At 37.5% G+C, this 25575-nt stretch overlaps 1 pseudogene; it reads right to left on the bottom strand.

Annotated features, from left to right (window-relative positions):
* Positions 1–1944: 1944 nt before the first annotated feature.
* LOC119256914 (39S ribosomal protein L42, mitochondrial-like) lies at positions 1945–2431 on the bottom strand (annotated as a pseudogene).
* Positions 2432–25575: the final 23144 nt, after the last annotated feature.

Raw genomic sequence — 25575 nt, 5'->3', positions numbered from 1 at the left:
TTAGTTTCCATATATGTGTGCCTTTGTTTCTGGGCTTTCTATTCAGCTCTTTGGTCTGTGTGTCTGTTTTTATTCCAGTACCATACTGCCTTTTTTAAAGATTTATTTATTTATGCATTCAAGAACTTGGGTACCAGCCAGAGATGATTGGTGGTGGTGAGAGGATTCACCAGAGACAGAGTGGGGAACAGAACAGGCAGATAATCTGAAATACACTGCTGAGGGGAGCAGTGGGTGAGGCAGGACATGTCTGCTGTACCATGTGGGTAGCTCCCTGACCAGGGTTCGAACTTGTGCTGAACTGGCTGCTTCATAGGTTGCGTCTTAACCCCTTGGGCCACCAGGGAGGCCCAAAAATATTTTTTTTATTTACATATATAATTTTATTTGTGCTTATTAATGACATTATACCACAAATATTCTTGCCAGAATTTGTCATATAAGTCTCCAAATGAATATTGCTATCATTATTGTGTAAGTGTTCCTCATTTTCTATTTTCCGATAGTATTTTAGTTCAATTTTTATTTATTTTGGTTCTTTTCTTTTTTTTTTTTAAAGATTTATTTATTTGTTTGTTTGTTTATTTATAGAAGTACTGGGTACAGTCAGAAGCGTGGGAGGGTGAGAGAATTCACCAGAGCCAGAGCGGGGAGCAGAGCAGGCAGATTGACTGAAATACACTGCTGAGGGGTGAAGCGGGCGGCAGGAGAGGTCTGCACACCATGTGGGACCCTCCTCCAGTGGCCAGGGAGCAGCCGGGGATCGAACCGGCACTGAAGAGGCTGCGGGCAGCTTCGCAACCCAGCGCTCAACCACTGCGCCACCGGGGAGGCGCTTCTTTTCTTTTTTTAACAAATTATTTTATTTTATATAATTCTTACATCATTTTTCATTACAACAATGTTTTATAATTTTTTGGTCTTTCACCTCTTTTGTTAGGTTTATTCTCAAATATTTGATTTTTTGGGGTTTCAATTATAAAAGGAATAGTTTTTTTTTGTCTTTTTAAAGATTTATTTATTTATTTATACAAGAACTGGGGTACAGGCCAGATGCGCGGGAGGGTGAGAGGATTCACCGGAGACAGAACGGGGGAAAAGAACAGACTGATGAAGCACACTGCTGAGGGGAACAGCGGGCATGGCAGGAGAGGTCTGTGTGCTATGTGGGACCCTCGCCGGCGGCCAGGTATCGAACCGGTGCTGCAGAGGCTGCGGGCAGCTTCGCAGCCTAGCGCTCAACTGCTGTGCCACCAGGGGAGGCCCGATCATATGTTTTTTATTTTTCTTTTTGCTGGTGTCTTGGATTACATTAATTGATTTTTGGATGTTGAACTATCCTTGTACCTCTGGAAAGTTTTTTTAAAAGATTTATTTATTTATGCATACAAGAACTGGGGTACAGGCCAGAGGTGTGGGGGGTGAGAGGATTCACCAGAGACAGAGTGGGGAACAGAACAGGCAGATTGACTGAAATACACTGCTGAGGGGAGCAGCAGGCAAATCAGGAGTGGTCAGCAGTGACATGTGGATAGCTCCCTGGCCGGCCAGGGATCAAACTCTTGCTGCAGTGGCAGCAGATAGCTTCAAAGATTGCACCTTAACCCCTTGAGCCACCAGAGAGGCCCTAGATTGATTTATTTAGATCAGAGAAGATATTTGGAATAGATTTGATCTTAATGTATCTGTTGATGTTTGTCTTGTGGCCTAATATGTGATTGATTCTAGAGAACGATCCGTGTCACTTGAGAAAAATATGTACTTAGATTTTTTTGGGGTGCAGTTTCCTAGTAGATATCTGTTAAGCCCATGAGGTCTAGATCTTTTTTTTTTCACTCATCCTAATAAAGATATTTTATTATTTCACTATAAAATTTGTTAATATGCCAGATTGCATTTTCCAAATGGAAAATGAGACATAAGATTACATTTCTTTGACTCTTGAGAACTTTGATATCATCATCTCTCTTTTGGAGGGTCCAGTTTCTTAAGATGTCTATGATACTGTCCACGAGGATACCAACGGTGCTTAGTAGTAAAGAACATTTTGCTAAATTGTTCTATCATGGGTCCTTGCTCAAAGTGTTCACCTTTTTCTTCTAATCTGGTTTTTTAGCACTTGATCATGTGTTTCTTCATTATTATGTACAGGGTCTGGTTAAGGGATAGGTTTTGTGTGTTCATATGGAATGTCCACAGATGGGTGGTAGCATACTATTGTCCTGTTGTCAGATGTCAAAGCAAGCTCTACTTTGCAATTATAGTCATCTGGAAGAGAAGAATATGTAGATTTATAATAAACACAATATAAAGCTCCGTTTTGAATTGGAAATAAATGTTTCAAGATAGTTCTGTTTGATATGGCCCATTTTATTGCTGCTAGTACCATGGTGAATCAAGAACCTATTTTCATCCCTTGACAGCTAGTCACCGCGAGGCCACCATCTTGTCCCAATCCGGGTGCCAAGGTCTGTATCTTTATTTAAGGCTCTAGTGTTCTTGTTTATTTTTTGTCTCATTGATCTGTTCATTGGCAAGAGTGGGGTGTTGAAGTCTCCTACTATATATGTATTTTCTTTAATGTCTATTTTCAGAGGTGATAATATATTTGTCTTATATATTTTGTTCTTCATTTGGTGAGTATATGTAGATGAGTGTGATATCTTTCTGATGTATTGTCCCCTTAATCATAACGTATTGTCCATCTATGTCTCTTTTTACCTTTTTATGAATTTACTTATTTATGCATACAAAACTGGGGTACAGGCCAGAGGTGTGGGACTGAAAGGATTCACCAGAGACAGAGTGGAAACAGGACAGGCGGACTGACCAAAATACACTACTGAGGGGAGCAGCAGGCGAGACAGGAGAGGTCTGCTGTGCCATGTGGGTAACTCCCTGGCCTGCTGGGGATCTAAATCATGCTGCAGATGTGGCAGATAGCTTCACAGTGCTGTGCTTAACCCCTTGACCCACCAGGAAGACCCTGTCTCTTTTTTGGACCTTTTTTTTTTTAAAGATTTATTTATTTATGCATACAAGAGCTAGGGGACAGGCCAGAGACATGGGGGGTGGGAGGAGTCACCAGAGATAGAGCGGGGAACAGAACAGGCAGATTGACTGAAGTACACTGCTGAGGCGAACAATGGGGTAGACAGGAGAGGTCTGCTTTGCCATGTGGGGTACTCTCTGGCTGGCTGGGGATGGAACTTGTGCTGCAGAGGCTGTGGATTACTTCATAATGCTGTGCTTAACCCCTTGTGCCACCAGGGAGGCCCCTCTTTTTACCTTTTTTAGTTTGAAGTCTATTTCATCTGATATTAGTATAGCTGTCCCTGTCTTCTTTTTTGATCCATTTGCTTGCAGAATTTTTTTCCAACCTTTTACTTTCATTCTGTGTTTATCTTTTGTAGTTAAATGTTTTTTCTGGAGAAACAGCAGAAGGCTGGGTTTTTTTTTAATCCAGTGTGCTTCTCTGTGTCTTTTTTTTTTTGATGAATTTAGTCCATTTACATTTAGAGTTAATGTTGATATGTTGGCATCTGCATTTGCCATTTTGTTTGTCTCTTTGTGATTTTATTCCTTGCCTTATTCTGTTCTTCTTATTCATTCCTCCATTTATTTTGGCTTTAGGACTTCTTGTATTATTTTTGAAGTGGTGGTTTAGTTGTAGTGAATTTGCAGTGTTTCTGTTTGTCTGAGAAGGTCCTTATTTTTCCTTCATAGAGAAAGGAGAAGATCCTTTGCAAGGTAAATATTCTTGGTTGGCATTTGTTGTTTTGGAGTTTGTTGAATATTTCACTTCATTCTCTTCTTGCCTATAGTGTTTCTTTTGAGAGGTCTGATGTCAGCCTAATTGGTTTCCTTTTATAGGTTATCTGTTTTTTCCCCCTCATCAGTTCATTATTTTTTCCTTGTCTTGGATTCTTGGAAGCTTTGCTATTATTTGTCTTGCCATAGTTTACCTTTCATTGTTGTAATTTGGTGTTCTTCTTGCTTCTTGTATGTCTATTTTCATCTCCCTCTTCATGCTTGGGAAGTTCTCTTCGATTATCTCCTTGAATAGTTTCTTTGTTCCTTGGTCTCTCCTCTCTTCCGGGATTCCATAACAATTATATTTCCTTTCCTCATGGTGTCACATAGCTCTCGAAGTTTTTCTTCATTCTTTTTCCTTTGTATTTCTCTTTCATTTTCTGTTCTGATTCTTTTTATTTCTGTATCTTTGAGAGTACTGATTCGTTCTTCCATCAATTCTGTTTTCATTGCTTTTCCCAGAGTTCTTTATCTCCTCTGGTATTCTTTTAATCTCCTCCGTTTCTTTCATTTCATTCTTTAGGGACTCAATTACATCAGTTCATTAATTATTTTTCTCATATCATTATTTTCCTTTTCCTCTTATTTATGTTTTTTTAATAATGATGATTTTAAATTCTTTATCTGGCAGGCAGAGGAGTTCTTCCATGTCATTGTTGTTGAGTTCTGGTGGTTGATTTTATTTTTGTTGTATGTCCTTCCCCTGAGGGCTTGCTTGGTTATTTTTCCTTTTCCCTGTTTTTTGTTTTCTAATTTGTTCTATGAGTTGTGACACTGTGCTGCTGGTTCTGGTAGGCATCTCTTTCGGGTGCTCCTTCTGAGATGTTGGGACTGGTGGTTAGACTGAGTCCAGCACTGTTATGCCAGACTCCACAATGATAGTGATGCTGTGGATATGTTGATGGGCCCTGTCCCTGAAGTTCCCCTCTGCCTGTATTTTCTCAGTTCCAGAAGGGGATTGTGGAATCCCTGGCTGCCACCAATGGCTCAGGAGCTGTACTTTCCCAGTGCCCACAGTTCACCTTCATGGTAGATCCCTCTTTGTCTGTCTCTACTCAGTTCCAAAACTGAGCACAGGGCCCACAGAAACCTTGCACAGCATGCCCTATCTTGCTCACCTTTGTTTGCCGAACCCACCTTCTCTCAGTTCCAGAGGGGAATTGTGGGATCCATCGCTTCAATAATGACACAGAGGCTAAGATTTCCTGATACCCACATTTCACCTTGATGGCAGATCTCTCCCTGTCTGTCTCTACTCAGTTCCAAAATAGGGTGCAAGGCTTGTAATAGCCTTGCTTGGCATGCAGATTATCCTGCTTGCCTTTATTTGAGGAGCACACCCTCTCGATCCAGAGGGAAACTGTGGGGACTCTGGCTTCCAACAATGGTGGTTCAGGTCCCGGGGCCCACTGTTCCCATTTTTTAAAAAGATATATATATATATTTTTAAAAAATATTTATTTATTTATTTATTTATTTATTTATTTATTTATACAAGCACTGGGTACAATCAGAAGTGCAGGAGGGTGAGAGAATTCACCAGAGCCAGAGCGGGGAGCAGAGCAGGCAGAAGGACCGAAGTACACTGCTGAGGGGAGCAGCGGGCGGCAGGAGAGGTCTGTGCGCCATGTGGGACCCTCCTCCAGTGGCCGGGGAGCAGCCGGGGATCGAACCAGTGCCGCAGAGGCCGCGGGCAGCTTCGCAGCCCAGTGTTCAACTGCTGCGCCACCTGGGAGGCCCCCCTTTTATGTTTTAATTTCTTCTTTGATACATTACTAATTTATTAGTCATTCAGCGGTATGTTTTTCAGTCTTCACATATTAAAGATTTTTTTCTCCTTTCTCTTTGTGGTTGAGTTCCAGTTGGATACATTTTGATCAGGGAATATATTTGATATGATTTTAATCTTCATGAATTTGTTGACACTCGTTGTTACCCAATATTTGGTCTGTCTTTTGGAAGATTCCATATGTACTTTCAAATAAATGTACCCAACTTTTTAGGGATACAAGCCCTATAAATGTCTATTAAGCCTATGTGGTATAATTTCTTATCTAATCATATTGTTTTCATTTTTTTCTGTCTAGTTGATATGTCAACTGATGAAAATGGGTTGTTTATGTTCTCTACCACTACTGGATTTCTGCCAAAATCTGTTTTTTGTTTTGAAAATAGTTGCCTTGGGCCTACCCAGTGGAGCAGTGGTTGAGCGCTGGGTTGCGAAGCTGCACACAGCCTCTGCAGCACCGGTTCGATCCCTGGCCACCTGGCGAGTGTCCCACATGGCATGCAGACCTCTCCTGCCGCCCGCTGCTCCCCTCAGCAGTGTACTTCGTCAGTCTGCCTGTTCTGCTCCCTGCTCTGGCTCTGGTGAATTCTCTCACCCTCCCGCGCTTCTGACTGTACCCAGTGCTTGTATAAATAAATAAATAAATCTTTAAAAAAAAAAAAAAGAAAATAGTTGCCTTATGCATTTTTGATGCTCCTTTTTATACATATATAGATGGATAGATGAATGTTATGTACTTTTGAATATCTTAAACATTATTTATGGTATTCCTAATAGTTCATTTCTCTTAATCATTGCATCATTTTTAAACATACACATTAAACACAAAGTGTTGACATTATTTATTTTTTTTGAAAGCTTTATTTATTTGTGCGTACAAGAGCTGGGGTGCAGGCCAGAGGTGCAGGGGAGGGGTGAGAGGAATCACCAGAGACAGAGTGGGGAGCAGAACAGTTAGATCTACTGAAATACACTGCTGAGAGTAGGAGCAGGCGAGACAGGAGAAGTCTGCCGTGCCATGTGTGTCACCTCCCTGGCCAGGGATCGAACTCGTGCTTCAATGGCTGCGAATAGCTTCACTGTGCTGCATCTTAACCCCTTGGGCCACCAGGGTGGCCCCTGTTGATGTTCTTTAAAACATTACTTTAAAACCAAGTATTTCAATCATCCCTACCCTAAAACACAGATATAGATGAAATGTTCAGTAGAAATCCAGAGATAGTAGAAAAAGTTGAAATATTTTCAATAGTCTCTCTTGGTACGAGAATGGACCAATGTCCTGGCTGCAGTGGATATTTCATAATGGAAACCAGTAAGAAATAAAGTCCCTCCAAACTGACCTTTGATAACTTCCTTCCTTGGATTAGTACTAAAACTAAGCAGACCAACACGGTTCTGTCCCTTACCAAGATACCAGTTCAGGCCATAAATACTTTTACACACCACATATTTTCTTTTTTTTTTTTATAGAGGCATGTTTTATTTATTTATTTGTTTGTTTGTTTGTTTTGTTTATACATGCACTGGGTACAGTCAGAAGCGCAGGAGGGTGAGAGAATTCACCAGAGCCAGAGCAGGGAGCAGAGCAGGCAGAAGGACCGAAGTACACTGGTGAGGGGAGCAGCAGGCGGCAGGAGAGGTCTGCGCACCATGTGGGATCCTCCTCTGGTGGCCGGGGAGCAGCTGGGGATCGAACCGGCGGCGCAGAGGCCGCAAGCAGCTTCGCAACCCAGCGCTCAACCGCTGTGCCACCGGAGAGGCCCATACCAACCACATATTTTCTCAAAACACATAAATCCCTACAAATTGGTTATGACACCAGCAGTTCTTCATTGCCTTTGTGCTAAATAATGAAAGTTTTTTTAGTTATGTGGGTACCAATCTCCAGGACCAGCATCCTTGATTTCTGAGAGTATCTCTCTGTTCTTAGAATAACTCATCCTATTTTGAAATGTTTTGTAGTTAGAATCCCCCCTTTAGTTCCAAACTCTTACGAAGATAGGAGCTTTCTCTCCCTCCCACATTGCACAGCTGCTTATGAGGCTTATAATTAATGAAGACTTGCTAACAATCACAAACCCAATGATCTGTACTTTTTGAAATAACTGGGGTGGGCAGCACTCTTTGGGTTGGGGTTTTTAGCCCTGCATTTTGCCAATGGGATATAGATTTCCAATTGTCTATTTTAGTGACAAAATTTATGGGACCCTTACTCACGTAATTCAGGCAAAAAAACTTTGGGAACTATGAACTGAACTGAAGTGTTAAAAAAAAAAAGTAATTTCCTGAATAGTGTTAGATTATTTTCTTTGGCCTATTTAAAGATTAATACTACTATGTCCCCTATACTTTATCAGGAATTTATGATTACTATCTGGGTTTGTTAATTTCTATTTTCCATTGCTTATAAAATGATAGCTTTAGTGGCAAACCTCATATTCATAGTTCCCATGATGAGCACTTGATGTAGTATGAAGATTGAAAATAAAGGATCTGTGGGAACCAAAGAAGGAACCAAATAAAGCAGCCTGACATTAGAAATCACTGGCCTGGGGTGGCCCTGAGAGAGAATATTTGCCTCTACTTAGTTGTTGCCTTGTGGAAATGTTTGCACAGTTTTCATACTCCTCAAGTTTTTTTTTTTTTTTTTTAAGATTTATTTACTTATTTATGCATACAAGAACTGGGATACAGGCCAGAGGTGCAGGAGATGAGAGGATTCACCAGAGACAGAAGTAGGGAACAGAACAGGCAGATTGACTAAAATACACTGCTGAGGGGAGTAGCAGGTGAGTCAGGAGAGGTCTGCTGTGCCGTTGGGTAGCTCCCTGGCTGGGAATCGAACTCATGCTGCAGTGGCTGCGGATAAGCTTCATAGGTTGCATCTTAACCCCTTGCGCTACCAGGGAGGCCCACACTTCTGAAGTTTTAAGAGAAACCAACATAACATATTTCAGTCTTGGAAATGTTAGTAATGGACTCAAAATTTTTTTAAAAAAGATTTATTTATTTATGTTTACAAGAACTGGGGTATAGGCCAGAGGTGTGGGAGGTGAGAGGATTCACCAGAGACAGAGTAGGGAACAGAACAGGCAGACTGACTGAAATACACTGCTGAGGGGAGCAGTGGGTGAGACAGGAAAGGTCTGCTGTGCCATGTGGGTAGCTCCCTGGCTGGCTGGGGAACAAACATGTGCTGCAGAGGCTGTGGACTGCTTCACAGTGTGGAGCTTAACTCCTTGCACCACCGTGGAGGCCAATTAACTCAAAATTTTAAGAAAAGCAGTCTGTAGCCCAACACAGAAAGGGAAATGAAACACATATGCAGAGTGGCGCCAACCCCAGGCACCATTATATGACTTCTTTTTTAAAAATATATTTAATTATGTACATATTTTTTACATCATTATTCATTTTTGTACAATGTTTGATTTCTCCTTTCAGGTGTAATCACTGTAAAATTCCCACCACCAAGTCACCCTCTCTCTCTCTATCCCCTGCTGTAAACCTCAGATCCACAGTTGCCTTCAAGTTTTGTCTTTTTCTTTTTGACCCTTTTTTTCAGTTTCCCTATATTTCTCCTATAAGTGAAACCATCTGATATTTTTCTTTGTCCTTCTGACTTATTTCATTTAGCATAATCCCCTCCAGTTCCATCCATATTGCTGTGAATGGCATGAGTTTATCATTTTTGATTGCTGAATAGTATTCCATTGTGTATATGAACCACATTTTCTTGATCCAGTAATGTGTTTTTGGGCATTTAGGTTGTTTCCATACCTTAACTATTGTACACAATGCTGCAATAAACACAGAAGTACAGGTTTCCTTTTGAATTAATGATTTTCCATCCTTTGGGGAGATACCTAGGTATATGACTTCTATAAAGTCCAGTGGTTATGGCAATGATTTGGTTCATCACAGAGGCTTAAAAATAACGATATAAATGTTCTCAATTACATGCTTTTTTCTTCCTTTCCTATTTTTTGTGACGAATTTTAACACACTTCAGCTTGATATTTGCAACCTTCTTGTTTAAAGTAGAAGCGCCATATACCCTAGACTACCAAGGACAACTCTGGCTTAGAGTTGTAAAAGTTATAATTACTAATACTGTTCCCTTTCATGCCCAACATATATCTCTTTGGACAGTAAATTATATGGATTCCTTAATTATGTGTCTCTTTTGTGCCCACTCCTTATTTTTAATTATTTTAAAGTTTTTTCTTTTTTTCTGCCTCATTGTTTCCTTTATAAAAGCTTTTCAATTTAATTTATTTTTTTAAAGATTTATTTATTTATGCATACAAAAACTGGAGTAGAGGCTAGAGGTGTGTGTGTGTGTGTGTAGGGGTGAGAGGATTCACCAGAGAGAGTGGGGAGCAGAATAGGCAGATCTACTGAAGTATACTGCTGAGACAGGAGAGGTCTGCTGCGCCATGTGGGTTGCTCCCTGGCCGGCCAGGAATGGAGCTGGTGCTGCAGTGGCTGGTGATAGCTTGCTAGCATTGTCTTTAACCCCTGCACCACCAGGGGGGCCCAAAGCTTTTTAATTTTGAAGTCATGAAAGCTTTTACTATTAGGGATTTTTTGTGGCTCCATATCAATTTCAGTAGACTTTGTTCTATTTTTTGAAATATGCCATTGGATTTTTTATTGGAATTACATTAAATATGTAAATTTCTTTGGGTATGATTGTTATTTTGATACTGTTGATTTTTCCTAATCATGAGCAGGGAATGTCTTTCCATTTCTTTGTATCTTCTATTTCTTTTAATAATGTTTTATAGTTTTCCTTTGTTTCACCTCTTTTGTTAGATTTATCCCCAGGGATTTATTTTATTCATAAGGTTGTAAATGGAATGGTTTTCTTAATTTTTTCTTCTAGGTCATTATTTGTATATATGAAGGGAAATGATTTTTGTGTGTTGATTTTGTAGCCTGTCACTTTGCTGTACTGGTTAATTGCATCAATTTGTTTTTCAGTGGAGTCTTTGGGATTCTCCATGTATGTTATATCATCTGAAAATAATATAGTTTTACTCATTCTTTCCCAATTTGACTAGTTTCATAACTTTCTTTCTCTTAACTCCTCTAGGACTTCCAGTACCATGTCAAATAGTAGTGGTAAGAGTGGACATCTTTGCCTTGTATCAGATCTTACTGAAGAGACTCAGTTTTCACCATTGAAAATGGTGCTAGCTATGGGTTTGTCATTATGACTTTATTTTGTTAAGATACATTCCATTTAATCCCATTTTTCCAGGACTTTCATCATAAATGTATATTGAGTATTATCATATGTTTTTCAAAAAAATGATATAATTATGTGGTCATTTCCTTTCCTTTTTGTTCATGTGATGACATACATTTATTGATTTTGGATGTTGAACCATTCTAGTAAACCTGTTATAAATTCCACTTGGTCATGGCATGTAATCTTTTTAATGCATTGTTCAATTCAGTTTGCTAAGATTTTATTGAGGATATTTGCATCTGTGTTCAGATTAGGGAGACTGGCCTGTAGGTTTCTTTTCTTGTGCTGTCTTTGTTTGCTTTTGGTATTAGCATGATGTTAGCCTCATAAAATATGTTTGGAAGCATTCCTTCTTTCTTGATTTTTTTGAGAGTCTGAGCATCATAGGTATTAGTTCATCTTTGAAAGTTTGGTAGAACTTGTTTGTGAAGCCATCTGTTCCTGACCTTTGTTTTTTTGAGAAAGTTTTGATTCCTGTTTAAATTTCCTTGTTTGTGATTGGTTTGTTCAGATTTTCTATTCTTCCCTATTCAGTCCTGAATGGTTGTATGATTCCAAGAATCTGTCTATCTCATCTAGTTTGTTGAATTTGTTTGCATATAAATGTTCATTGTAATCTCTTATTATCCTCCGAATTTTTGCAGTGTCTATTGTAACTTCTCTTTCATTTTTTCCCTATTTGAATTTTCTCTTTTCTTAGTGTGCCTAGCTAAATTTTTTATTTGTTTTTTATTTTTTCCAAAGAACTTGCTTTTGATTTAATTGATTTTTGGACTGTCTTTTTAATTTATATTTCATTTATTTCTATTCTAATTTTTATTATTTCCTTCCTCCTACTGCCTTTTGGAAATATTTTGTTGTGGCTCGGTATGTGGTCAATCCTGAAGAATGACCCAAGTGCATATGAGAAAAATGTGTATTTGATTATTTTTGGGGTGTAGTGCCCTGTAAATATCTATTAGACCCATGTGGTCTAGTGCTTTTTTAGGGCAATTACATCCTTATTTATTTTCTGTGTCATCGATCTGTCCAGTGGTGAGTGTACAGTGGTTGAAATTTCCAACCACACATGTATTTTTCTTCAGTCTGTTTTCAGACTTTATAGTAGTGTCTCATTTATTTTGATGGGTGATCCTTCATTTGATGAGTATATATTGATGAGTGTTATGTCTTCCTGTTGTATTTTCCCCTCAGATACTATATACTGTCCATCCCTTTCTATTTTTACATTTTTAATCTAAAAGTCTTTTTATCTGATATAAGTATATTGTTTCTGTCTTCCTTTGAGTGCCATTTGCCTGCAGAATTATTTATCTTCATTTTACATTCAATCTCTTTTTATACTTGAACTTTGTGTGTTTCCTGGAGGGAGAAGAAGGTTGGATTCTTTTTCCAAATCCAACTAGATACTCTATTTATTTATTTATTTATTTATTTATAAACACTATTTGCTTCCCCCTGTTATTATTTTTTTACACCGATGTCTTATTTGGTTTCCCTATATTCTTGCTATAAGTGAAAGTGTACTCTGTCTTTTTTGTTGGTGAGTTCAAACCATTGATGTTTAGTGATTATTGTTATGTGAAAATCTGTTAGTGACAATTTGTTTCTAGGTTTAAATTCCTTCTTCTGTCCTTTGGTTTAAACTTTAATGCTCATTTGGTTTAAACCTCACTACTCTCTTTGGTTTAAACCTTAATGCTCATTTTTTTTAAAGATTTATTTATTTATGCATATAAGAGCTGGGGTACAGGCCAGAGATGCGGGGGTGGAAGTGAGAGGATTCACCAGAGGCAGAGTGGGGAGCAGAACAGGCAGACTGACTGAAATACACTGCTGAGGGGAGCAGCGGACAAGTCAGGAGAGGTCTGCTGTGCCATGTGGGTTGCTCCCTGGCTGGCTGGGTATTGAACTCATGCTGCAGAGGCTTCAGATTTCTTCATAGTGAGGTGCTTAACCCCTTGAGCCATCAGGGAAGCCCTTAATGCTCATTTTTTAATGTTTCTTTGAGTGTGGGTTGTGAATGCAAACTCCCTGAGTATTATTATTTTTGACTGGAGAAGGTCCTCATATCTCATTCATATAGGAAGGAGAACTTTACACAATGAAGTATTCTTGGCTGGCATTTTTTGTTTTGGAATATTTTGAATATGTCATTTCATTCTCTTTTTGTCCTTTGTGTTTCTTCAGAGAAGTCTGATGTTAGCCTAATCAGTGTTCTGTTATTGGTTACCTGTTTTTCCACCCTCATCAGCCTCATTATTTTTCTTCATCTTGGATTCTTGGAAGCTTGATCGCTAAGTGTTTTGCTGCAGTTCTTTTATTACAGTTAGTTGGCATTTTGGGGGGCTTCATATATTACTATGTTTAATTCCTTCTTCAAGTTTGGGAAATTTTCTTTCCTTATTTCTTTTTTTTTTTTTAATTTTTCTAGAGGCATGTTTTATTTATTTATTTGTTTGTTTGTTTTGTTTATACATGCACTGGGTACAGTAAGAAGCGTGGGAGGGTGAGAGAATTCACCAGAGCCAGAGCAGGGAGCAGAGCAGGCAGAAGGACCGAAGTACACTGCTGAGGGGAGCAGCGGGCAGCAGGAGAGGTCTGTGCGCCATGTGGGACCCTCCTCCAGTGGCCGGGGAGCAGCCGGGAATCGAACCGGCACCGCAGAGGCCGCGGGCGGCTTCACAACCCAGTGTTCAACTGCTGCGCCACCGGGGAGGCCCTTTCCTTATTTCTTTCAGTAGTTTTTTTTTTTAATTTTTTTTTCATTTCCCTTCTCCCTCTCTTTTCCTGGGATTCCTATTAATTTTATGCTTTTTTTTCTCATGGTATTAGATAATTAGGTATTAAATTAGGTATTAAAGGGTATCTTAATTCTTTTCTCTTTGTATTTCACCTTTTTATCTTGCTTCTTTCCTCATTTTCATATTTAAGATTACTGACTTGTTTTTTCATTTGACTTATTCTATTCCAAGGGCTTTCTCTAGAAGTTTTGACCTCTTTCATTGATCTTTCTGTCCTGAGTATTTTTGTTCCAGAGAACTATTACTGTGGCACTTCATAAGCATCTTACCAACTTTTAAACTATCACTGAACATTTGTTGCTGCTAGGGGGGATATTCAATATTTATGTCTGAAATTATTTTATTTTGGGAAATGCAAATGGCCAACAGGCACATGAAAAAAAATGTTCAACATCCCTTATAATCAGGGAAATGCAAATCAAAACCACAATGAGATACCAACTTATACCAGTAAGAATGGCACATATCAAAAAACTAGAAACAACAAATGTTGGCAAGGATATGGAGAAAAAGGAACTCGCCTACATTGCTGGTGGGAGTGAAAACTGGTCCAATCACTATGGAAAGCTGCATGGAGTTTCCTCAGTCTACTGAAAATGAGCTACCATATGACCCAGCAATTCCACTCCTAAGGATCTACCCAAAGGACACAAAAGCGTTAATTCAAAAGAACATCTGTACCCCCATGTTTATTGTAGCACTATTTATAATAAGTAAAATCTGGAAACAACCCAAATGCCCCAAAATAGATGACCAGTTCAAAAGATGTGGTGTATATATATACACACACACAATGGAATACTATTCAGCAATAAAAAAGATAAACTAATGCCATTCTCAGCAACATGGATGGAGTTAGAAGGACTTATGCTCAGTGAAATGTCAGAAGGAAAAAAGAAAAATAGCAGATGGTTTCACAAAGAGGGGGAATAGAGGGGAACCGAACAATATATCAGGGAAAAAAACCAATAATATAACAAAAACATAACAAAACAAAACAAAAACAAACAATTATAAGCCAGAAACATCCTGCAGGGGAGGAGGAGGGAGCAGGATCAGAGGGAGGGCGGGAGGATCACAGTGAACTGCGATGATAGTGCATGGGTGAACTGGTGAAGTAAATTCTATGGGGACTACACCTGAGTGGGGGGTAGGCAAACATTGTTTAAAAATGAACAATGATGTAAAATATATATATAAATAAAAATAAATAAAAAAGAAAGCACCGTTAAAGATGTCAAAAAATAAAAATAATTTTTGTTAATAAAAGAAAATTTAAATTTGAGCTTTATTTTTTCTCTTAACTGCATCCATCTTTTTAAATATTTATTTTCCCATTAGTTTGCATTTTGTATGATCTTTGGTGATTTCATCTCATTGCATTGCAATAAACTTGGATGAAAATATTTTCCAGATTCCAATTCTCTGATGATCTTTAATCCCAAAGCCTAACCTCAAGGCTTATTTGACATTTCTTTTTTCTTTTTTTAAGATTTATTTATTTATGCATACAAGAACTGGGGTACTGGCCAGAGGTGTGTTGGGTGTGTGAGAGGATTCACCAGAGACAGATGTGGGGAACAGGACAGGCAGATTGACTGAAATACACCTAAGGGGAGTAGCGGGGTGAGACAGGAGAGGTCTGCTGTGCCATATGGGTAGCCCCATGGCCGGGGATCAAACTCCTGCTGCAGTGGCTGAGAATAGCTTCATAGGTTGCATCTTAACTCCTTGTGCCACCAGGGAAGCCCTGTTTGACATTTGTGACATAGAAATGTACATTCTGGTAAATCTATCCTTTGGAAAACTTTATCAGTTGCAAATTACTGCAGGGGATTATAGTTTAATAACTCTATTAAAGACTTAAAATTCTTCAATGTTAGAATTTTCTTCAGAGTATAGTTTAGTGTTTCCCCCCACCAAAGATTTATTTATTTATTTATTTATACAAGCACTGGGTACAGTCAGAAGTGCAGGAGGGTGGGAGAATTCACCAGAGCCAGAGCGGGGAGCAGAACAGGCAGACAGACGGAGGACACTGCTGAGGGGAGCAGTGGGCACAGCAGGAGAGGTCTGCGCGCCATGTGGGACCCTGGCCTGCGGCAGGGGATCAAACTGGCACTGTAGAGGCTGCGGGCAGCTTCGCAGCCTAGCTCTCAACTGCTGCGCCACCAGGGAGGCCTGTAAAGTTTAGTTTTTTTTTTTGATTAACAATTTACTCCATATAATATGTGTAGATAAAACTTATAATACAAAAAAATACTCAATGGCACACTACTCAGTTATTAAAAAAGATAAAATAGTGTCTTTTGTGACAAAGTGAGGTGACTGTGCTAAGTGAAATAAGTCAGAAAGAGATAATCTGATGGTTTTGCTCAGTTGAAGAATATAAATAACCAAAGAAAACAAACTGTCAATTCACAATAAAATTTTAGACTCTGCAAAATTATATTGGTTACCAAGTGGATATGGGAGGAAAAGTGCTAGGGCATTGGAACTTAGGTGGAGGGTGAGTTGAAACTTGGGTACATACAGAGGTGTGAAATTGTTCTCCCAAGATTATATAGTTACTTAAATGATTGGCACACCGATGCAATATGAGAAAGACTTTCTTTTTTAATATATATAGATTTCTTTTGTAGTTATGACTCTTAAAAATAACTCACATTATGTTTTTTCTCTTTAATTGTCTCATATTACTTTGTATTTTCTTTGCATGCTAATAATTCCCATTTGCATTTTTTTCTCCAATTATTCATTCTTCACACTCACACAACTTCAACATTTTCTAAATACAAATTCTATGGATAGAATAATAATGAGAACGGGACTTTATTCATCTTAAGTCCAACTATATCATTACAGTTATTAATGAACAGAAATCTCTCATATTATTGTAAAAGCTTCTGGAGACCAGAATCTTAATCTTTTATTATTGTATCAATGTATCAACATTGAGTTTCAATATGGTAGACTCTCTAAATATTTGTTGACTTAAAATCTAGATAGGAAAATCATGTTTCATTTCTATGTACTTGTCAATCCTAATGTACATAAATTTATAACTACATGGTATGTTCTTATGCTTTATAAATATTTAAAACCTCAGCAACATCAATGGACTTCAAAATATAGAAAAGCTTAATACCACTATTCAATAAATCAAAGTGCTTTCATTAATCAATATCCTTCCAAATTGCCACAAAAGGCAAATGACTTCTATCCTGTTATAATAGTGGAATAGAGGTTTTGTTTTAAAAATCAGCTTTATTGATGATTTACATAAGATAAAATGCATCCACTCTAATAGTGCATTTTGAAAAAGGTTTGTAATAACCTGTAGAATGAAGTAAATGACAGTTTATCACTTCATCTCAATCCAACCCTTGCAATCCAGGCGAACCTTTATATCATTGACAGTACTGTTTTTGTTGTTTTATATCCTGTGCATTCTCTTGTGTATGAGCATTCACAAACAATTCTTTGTTGAATATATGTGTTTATTTCCGTTGGGTAAAATAAGAGTGCAATTATTGGTTAATATGGTAAGTATATGCTTGATTTTGTAGAAACTGCATGTGTATATTATTTAATTTCTTGCTAGAAATGTGAGTGCCAGTTATGTTACAATTCCATATGGCAAATAATTTTTAACATTTTCTTGTGCACTATAATTTTCTATTTTTTTGATTTAAGTAGTTAAACTTTATATTTTGATATAGTTAATATTTTAATTATCATGGGGCCTCCCCTGGTGGTGCAGGTGGTTGAGTGCAGTGCTGTGAAGCTGTCTGCAGTCTCTGTAGCACCGGTTAGATCCCAGCCAGCGGGCGAGGGTCCCACATGGCCAAGTAGATCTTTTGGGTCTCACCTGCTGCTCCCCTCAGCAGTGTATTTCATCAGTCTGCCTGTTTTGTTACACTCTCTGTCTCTGGTGAATCCTCTCACCTTCCCGCGCATCTGGCCTGTGTCCCAGTTCTTTTTTCTTTTTTAAGATTTGTTTGCTTGTTTGTTTGTTTGTTTATTTATTTATTTATACAAGCACTGGGGTACAGTTGGAAGCACTGGAGAGTGAGAGAATTCACCAGAGCCAGAGTGGAGAATAGAACAGGCAGAGTGATGAAATACACTGCTGAGGGGAGCAGCGGGCGGCAGGAGAGGTCTGCTCGCCATGTGGGACCCTCGCCAGCAGCCGGGGATCCAACCAGTGCTGCAGAGGCTGCAGGCAGCTTCGCAGCCCAGCGCTCAACTGCTATGCCACCAGGGGAGGCCCTGTGTCCCAGTTCTTAAACAAACAAACAAACAAACAAACAAATAAAATAAATCTTTAATTTTTTTTTAAATTATCATTATATAGCTATTATGTATAAATGTTCCATCTGTATAATATTCTCTATAACAATATTCTGTTATATAATATTCAATAAATGTAATATTCTATAGGTTCTATGTATATAAATAATATCTCTATATATCTGTATTTAAATTTATCACAAAATGAAAATATATCATAAAAGGAAAAAATAATTATATATATACATGGTATTAGAAGGTAAAAATTATTCTTTTTTTTAGTTGTTAATACAAGTATCTGTAACTTAATTGGACCTGCCCATTTTCTGGCTAGGACTGGCCCTGGGTAAAATTTGGAAAGAAGTACATTTTGCTTAAAATCTCTTTTCTTTTGGTTTCAATCTGCTTACCAATCCTCATCCATTCAAGATGTCTGTTATTCTTACAAGTCATACCTCTGTCTCGTTTTTTTTTAAATTTTTTAAACCACCATAGGACACCTATATTTTACCCTGTACACTCCTGATTTTGTGTTTAATGTGCTATTGCTTTTAATTGTAGAAATTTCCAGTGAACTATGTTGTAAATGCTCCTTAATTGTGTGCTGTTTGAAGACATTCCTTCAAATGGGATAATGTTCTCTCTGCAAAAACACCTATAAGCATGTAAAACAATGGTACTTAAATTAAAAAAAAAAAAAACTCCTGATACTTTCACCACCCAGCACCCATTATCCTTTCTTCCACCTTAATTTTTCTTCACATCAATATTTGATATGCTTTGCATTTGCTTTATTACTTCACCCCTTTCTAGAATGTAAGCACAATGAAGATATGATTTTTTTTGGTTGGTTTTGTTCTCTGCTTCCTATTTGAAATAATATACATGTGTTGAATGAGTTAATAATAAAAATTAACTCAGACAATTTATTTGGTTATCTCTGACAATGCATTTTGTTTTTCTGTCTTTTCCAAGTGTCTAATTCCTATCCTGCAAAGAGTGCATGAAATGGCTAGGCATTGTGTGTGTGTTTGTGTGTGTGCTGCACATATGTTTACCAACATGTGACCTGGAAAGCAAGATGCCTCTCTCCAATATCGTCAAAGTATTCTAATATAGAATGAGTTGGAGAGGAATTGCCTATTTTTTTAAGATTTATTTATTTATTTTTAGAATTTTATTTTATATAATTCTTGAATCATTTTTCATTTTTGCACAATGTGCGCATTTTCATTTTGGTTATATTCCCCATACAATTGCACCCCCCCTTATTTTGACCCTAATCCTTCCTCCCCTCCTGCCCCCCCCCCAGGTGTCTCTGGTTTATAGTTGCTTGTTGATTTTGATTTTTACTTTCTATTAATTAGTCTTTTCCCTGGTCCCTTATTTAGGATTTCTAAATTCCTGCTATGAGTGAGACCATAGATTTATTTTTATACAAGAACCAGGGTACAGGACAGATGCGCGGGAGGGTGAGAGGATTCACTGGAGACAGAACAGGGAAAAGAATAGGCAGACTGAAGAAACACACTGTGAGGTGAGCAGCGGGTAATATAGGAGAGGTCTGCTTCCCCTTGTGGGATTCTTGCTGGCCGGCGGGGATCGAATCCGTGCTGCAGAGGCTGCGGACAGCTTCACAGTGCGGCACTCAACTGCCTGTGCTACCAGGGAGGCCTGGAATTTCCTATTTTCCTTTTTTCGTGGTGTAGGCCTGTACATTCCCCCTCTTTTCATTTCTCTCAGGTGACTAGAGTTACATATTGCTGTTCTCAAACAATCACAATTCTTAGCCACACTCTAGGTCACAGCAAGCAGTCAGCTTTAGGGGATGGTCATGTTCAAGTTCACTTTATTAGTATTAACTTGAGTCATGTCTTTTGTTTCTGTTCTGATAGTTATGTTGGCAATTGTAATCTCCACTTCCCAAATTTTGGACTGTAAATTAGACTTGGAGTCAAAAAACTTTTTTATGTATTTTGTTTCTTTCCTTCTTTTTTTATTTAGCTCTCTTTTTTATTATTTCTTCATTTATTTATATATTAATAAAAAGAAAATAAAAAGACTATGATAAGAATTTAAACAATTTAAGAGAGTATGCAATAGAAAGTAAGCATCCCCTCTACCTTAGGGCTCTAGTCTCCTTTTCCAAAGGTCGGAACAGCTGGCATTCTTGTATGTACATTCTTGTATGTACCTAGATATTGTTTCGTGTGAGCACATATAAATCCGATTCATTTTAAAAAAAACTGTATTTGGCTGCTATGTTCAATTGTATATGTGTAATTTTTTAAAGAATTAATACCATGGGCCTCCCCGGTGGCGCAGCAGTTGAGCGCTGGGTTGCGAAGCTGCCCGCAGCCTCTGCAGCGCCGGTTCGATCCCCAGCTGCTCCCTGCCACCGGAGGAGGGTCTCACATGGCGCGCAGACCTCTCCTGCCACCCGCTGCTCCCCTCAGCAGTGTATTTCGTCAGTCTGCCTGTTCTATTCCCCACTCTGGCTCTGGTGAATTCTCTCAACCTCCCGCACTTCTGACTGTACCCAGTGCTTGTATAAATAAATAAATAAATCTTAAAAAAAAAAGTTAAAAAAAAAAGAATTAATACCATGGAGGGACTTTAAAGTTATTTACAATTTAAAAATTAATTATTTTTTGGTATTAAAGATGACATTACAGTGAAAATTATTACAGATAAAATTATTATATCGTCATATATGATGACAATTATTGGAGATATTCCTAAAATAAGTTGTTTTTATAGTCATTTGAATTTTGATAGTTATTGCCAAACTGTCCTTCAATGAAATTGCATCAACTACTCCCCACAAACAACATTTGAAAGTACCTGGTTTCAGAATGTATACTACCAAACTTTTCAATCTTTGCTTACAATTTTTTTTTTGTACAATATAGGTAGGAAACGATTTCTCTTCCTTTCTCTATTCCCCTGCTGCCTTTAATTTTCTTGTTTTTATCATAAAATAAAAATATCAAATGTTATAACTTACTAGGGTTAACAATAAATTCCAAATGTCGGCTATGTGATCACTCCTCATAAGGGGGAGAGAGGTGTTTCTCTGGACCTACACTGAATCTCCATGCTTCAGTCCTTCCTTGTGTTAACTCTGCCCACATGCTGGCATGTGGCAGTGTTAATTGGACGTTCTTCTTTTTGAATCCCATGTAGAATCTACATCTAACTCATTTACCACAAACTTAAAAAAACTGAAGAAAGGGAACACAGCTGTTAGAATTGTTGTGAATAATTTGAGTTAAATGTGAATGCAGAAAGAAAATAGGGAAACTACTGTTCAGTACACCTTGCCCTCCTCAATGGAACACAATACAGATTTACAATGTTAATCATTTCCACCATCTATCTATTTAAAAGCTGTGAGATTGAAATATGAATATGTCAGGTATTTAAATACTAATTTACTTAAAAATATGTACTTTATTAAAATATCATTATGCATATTTTAAAGTTAAAACTGTGCTATGTAGATGAAGAGGTAAAATTCCCATTTATTGTCCACTGAATGTAAGGGAAATTGAATTTGTCAGGAAGCTGATTGATATCTCGAAGTGTTTTGTTTTCAGTGACTGGCACTGCCGAGTTACAACCATCTATCATCTAACAGGTAATTAGTCAGATTTCTCATCATGAGCCTTCAATCCTGCTGTTTTATTATTGATATACCACAAACTAGTAGGCAATATGAATGCAGATTAAGTTCTCTGTCATGGTCTTAGGGACAAAGACAACATTTTGCAATTCAGCAGTAATGAGTTTGAATAAAAGTCACTGAAATGTAAGTTTGGGTCTCTCACAAGAAAATAAATATAAAAAATTAATTTGATAATCTATTTGCCTTCTAAAGTGACAACTGAGAAATTTGCTGCTTACAAAGCAACCCAATATTCTCATCCAAACTTACCTCATAATATTTTACAAATAGAAAGTTAAGTGGAAGAAGATTAATGGAATGAAAAATAAAGTTAAATAAAATAAATGAAGTAGGTCTTGAATAGCTTTCATTCATTCAAAATATTTTAAGTTGGTGGATAAAAAGATGTTTAATTATTAATAGCTAATATGAATAGTTTACTCTTTTTACAGTTATTATTTGTAAGAAAGTTTAGAAAAGAATTTAATTGGAAACTGAAGATAAATAATTTGATCATTTTTATGTGTTTTTTTATTAAGCAATTTTGCTTCGGATGGTGAATTAAACAATTTTGGGAACTTCTATGATTTATAAACCTCAGTCAATTGATTTACATAAAGACTGGTAGCTTTCTATCATCGAATATTATTTTCTTGACTTAATTTGATATAATTTATTACCCGTTAGAAAAAATGGATCTCAAAATACTTCAACCTTGTAAAAAGTCACAAGAAACCATAGCTATTACTACTTAATGAGGTATAAATATAATGCCTCTTCCTTCAAACTTTTGATTGTGCAAGTGAATATATTTATATGCATTGTCACACCTTAGTTAAATAATTTTCTTTACTGATAAGTATATGTAGCACACAATTAAATTAAAATTGATCACATCAATCAATGTTTTAATTCAGTTACATAGTCATGTAATTATGAAAAAATAGATTTTACCAGAAAGTAAAATTTTGTACAATCAACTTTCACTTAAAAACTATAAATGAAGCTCTGGATTTACAGGAGGATTAAACCTATACTTTACAAACATATTATATAGGCATTCAATATCTGTGCAATGTGTAGAATAAAATATTAAATACAAAATTTGTTTGTTTGATACATCAAATGAATCATTTAATACATGGCATCAAATATTTTTTGTACTATTAAAAATACATCATTCTGCACCTATATCTTCATGTTATTTTAAATGATATAAGCTTTGGTTCTACTGCTAGCATTTCATTAGACCTTTAATATGAAAACAAACATCAATTTATTAGAAGCCATGCTTGCTTACGCTATTTTAAAGCATTATGTAAAAAATATTCTTATAGGGCCTCCCCAGTGGTGCAGCAGGTGAAGCTATCCACAGCCTCTGCAGCGCCGGTTTGATTCCCCACCAGCCAGGAAGAACCCCACATGGTGCAGCAGACCTCTCCTGCCTTGCCCGGTGCTCCCTTCAGCAGTGTATTTCATCAGTCTGCCTGTTCTGTTCCCCGCTCTGTCTCTGGTGAATTCTCTCACCCTCCTGTGCTTCTGACCTGTACCCCAGTTCTTGGATAAAATAAATAAATAAATCTTTAAAAAAATTCTTATAGGTATTATCACATGGAGAAAAAAAAATAAGGTAGTGATAACAATATTAAATAAGTGATCTTGTAAGTAGATTAGTAGAATATTACACACTCTTACTCTATGTAGATGGAACATGTGATAAGGTTTTCAGATCTGGATATGGTAAAAATAATCTCTATTATCATACAAAATGTAACTTTTTATATCCATGAGAAATTTAGATAATATTTACCCAACAAACATAAAAACAAACTTAAAACTTTAGTCAAACTTCTAGACTTTCACAAGCATCAAAATGGAACATATGGGCCTCCCTGGTGGTGCAAAGGGTTAAGCACTGCGCTATGAAGCAATCTGCAGCCTCTGCAGCACGAGTTCGATCCCCAGCCGGCCAGGGAGCAGAGCAACCCAAATAGTGCAGCAGACCTCTCCTGACTCGCCTGCTGCTCCCCTCAGCAGTGTACTTCGGTCAATCTGCATGTTCTGTCCCCTACTGTCTCTGGTGAATCCTCTCATGCCCAACATCTCTGGCCTGTGCTCCAGCTCCTGTATGCATAAATAAATGAATCTTTAAAAAAAAAATGGAACATACACACTTGGATGAATTGGCCTTTAGTACCTAAGCATAATGAATTTTATTCCTGGTAATATGGGAATGGAGGTTGTAGATGTATATATTGGCTACTTGACTACAATGTGGTCTAATAATGTTAGCTAATAGTAGCCAAGATTTGTTGAGTGACTGGTTATATACTAAGCACTTTAGGCCCATTTACTCATTTAATTCCCCCATGAGGGGAGATTCTATTATCACTCTTATGTTGTAGATGGAATACTGAGGTTGAGAGAGATTAGTTTCTTGGTCAAATTTCAAATAGTAAGGTGGTAGAGTTGAAATTTGGGCCTTTGACATCAAATTAAGTTCTACTTGATAAATTAAGGTCTACTTGATAGTACTAAAGCAGAATTTGACTTTCGTTTTAAGCATTTCTCTGTTCATCCATTCTGGAGAGCTCATGCCCATGACAGTCTCTGGGGACATCATGGTATGGCATGTGGAATCACTGTCTTTGGTATCTCCTGACAGCTATATCCTGTGATCTTGCTCTTGTAAACTGCCTTTGGTTAACACTGTTGTTTCTTTTCATAGATTGCACTTATCTGAAGCTGAACCCAAAGAGATAAAAGGACCAACAGATCACATAACTATTGAATGATAGGGTTAGAAGCAAGAAACACAAATCTTTTTTCTTTCACACTCTCAACTTTTTTCCTTTGGAGTATATGGGAAGTTTTGTTATATTAGGGGAAAAGCATTAATTTTTGAGTCAGAAAACCCTTGCTAAAATCTCAATTCTACAAGTTTCTAGGAAGTTCTATACTGTTATGAATTTCTTGACCACTCTGAATCTCAGTTTTCATCTCCATAAAGTCGAGATTGTTAAGAGTCCCTATTCTAGCTATCTGTGTGTCTGGAATGTACAAGTATTTGACACATGATCCCAAATGCCCTTGATTTAAAAGCTACATTAATGATTCTGGCTCACTTTCAGTAAGTTGAAATATAGCACTAAAACAATAAACCTTATTCTGAGTTCTTTGAGTTAGTTTAACAGGGATAAATTGTAGCCAGTAAATCCATTATTTTCATGTATAGTTTACTGAGGCAATTGTCTGAAATTCATGAGACTTTGGGAAACTATGAAATAATAAGAAGATTTTAAACAAAACAAATAATAGCATCAGAGAAAACATTTGGATGTGATTGACATGTTTATCATATTGATTATGGTGATGGTGTATACATTGTTCATCACTCATCAAGTTGTATATGCTAAAAATGTGCAATGTTTTGTATGGCACTTGTACCTCAAGAAAGTGGTTAAAATGATTTTTACTTGGGCCTCCCTGGTGGCGCAGTGGTTGAGCACTGGGCTGCTAAGCTGCCCGCAGCCTCCGCAGCGCTGGTTGGATCCCCGGCCACCAGCATCGAGGATCCCACATGGTGCGCAGACCTCTCCTGCCATGCCCGCTGCTCCCCTCAGCAGTGTACTACGGTTCTTCTGCCTGTTCTGCTCCCCACTCTGACTCTGGTGAATTCTCTCCCCCTCCCGTGCTTCTGACTGTACTCAGTGCTTGTATAAATAAATAAATAAATAAATATTAAAAAAATGATTTTTACTTAAACCTCCTGGAGGAATGATGGGTAATGCATAAGGATATGAATCTACAGTGCTTGATCTTCCTTTGCTTTTTCTAGTATTTCTTAATAAGTATTCCTTAAGGTGTGTTACATAGACCAATTAAGTTAGAATTACCTGAATGCTGAATAAAAATTCATATTCCTGAGATTTATTTAGGAACTACTGAATCA

The sequence above is a fragment of the Talpa occidentalis genome, unplaced genomic scaffold (genome assembly GCF_014898055.3).
Source record: "Talpa occidentalis isolate TD23 unplaced genomic scaffold, MPIMG_talOcc4v2.1 talOcc4.4, whole genome shotgun sequence".
NCBI lineage: Eukaryota > Metazoa > Chordata > Mammalia > Eulipotyphla > Talpidae > Talpa > Talpa occidentalis.
The sequence above is the reverse complement of the archived record's forward strand: the minus strand, read 5'-3'. Positions and strand labels throughout refer to the sequence as shown.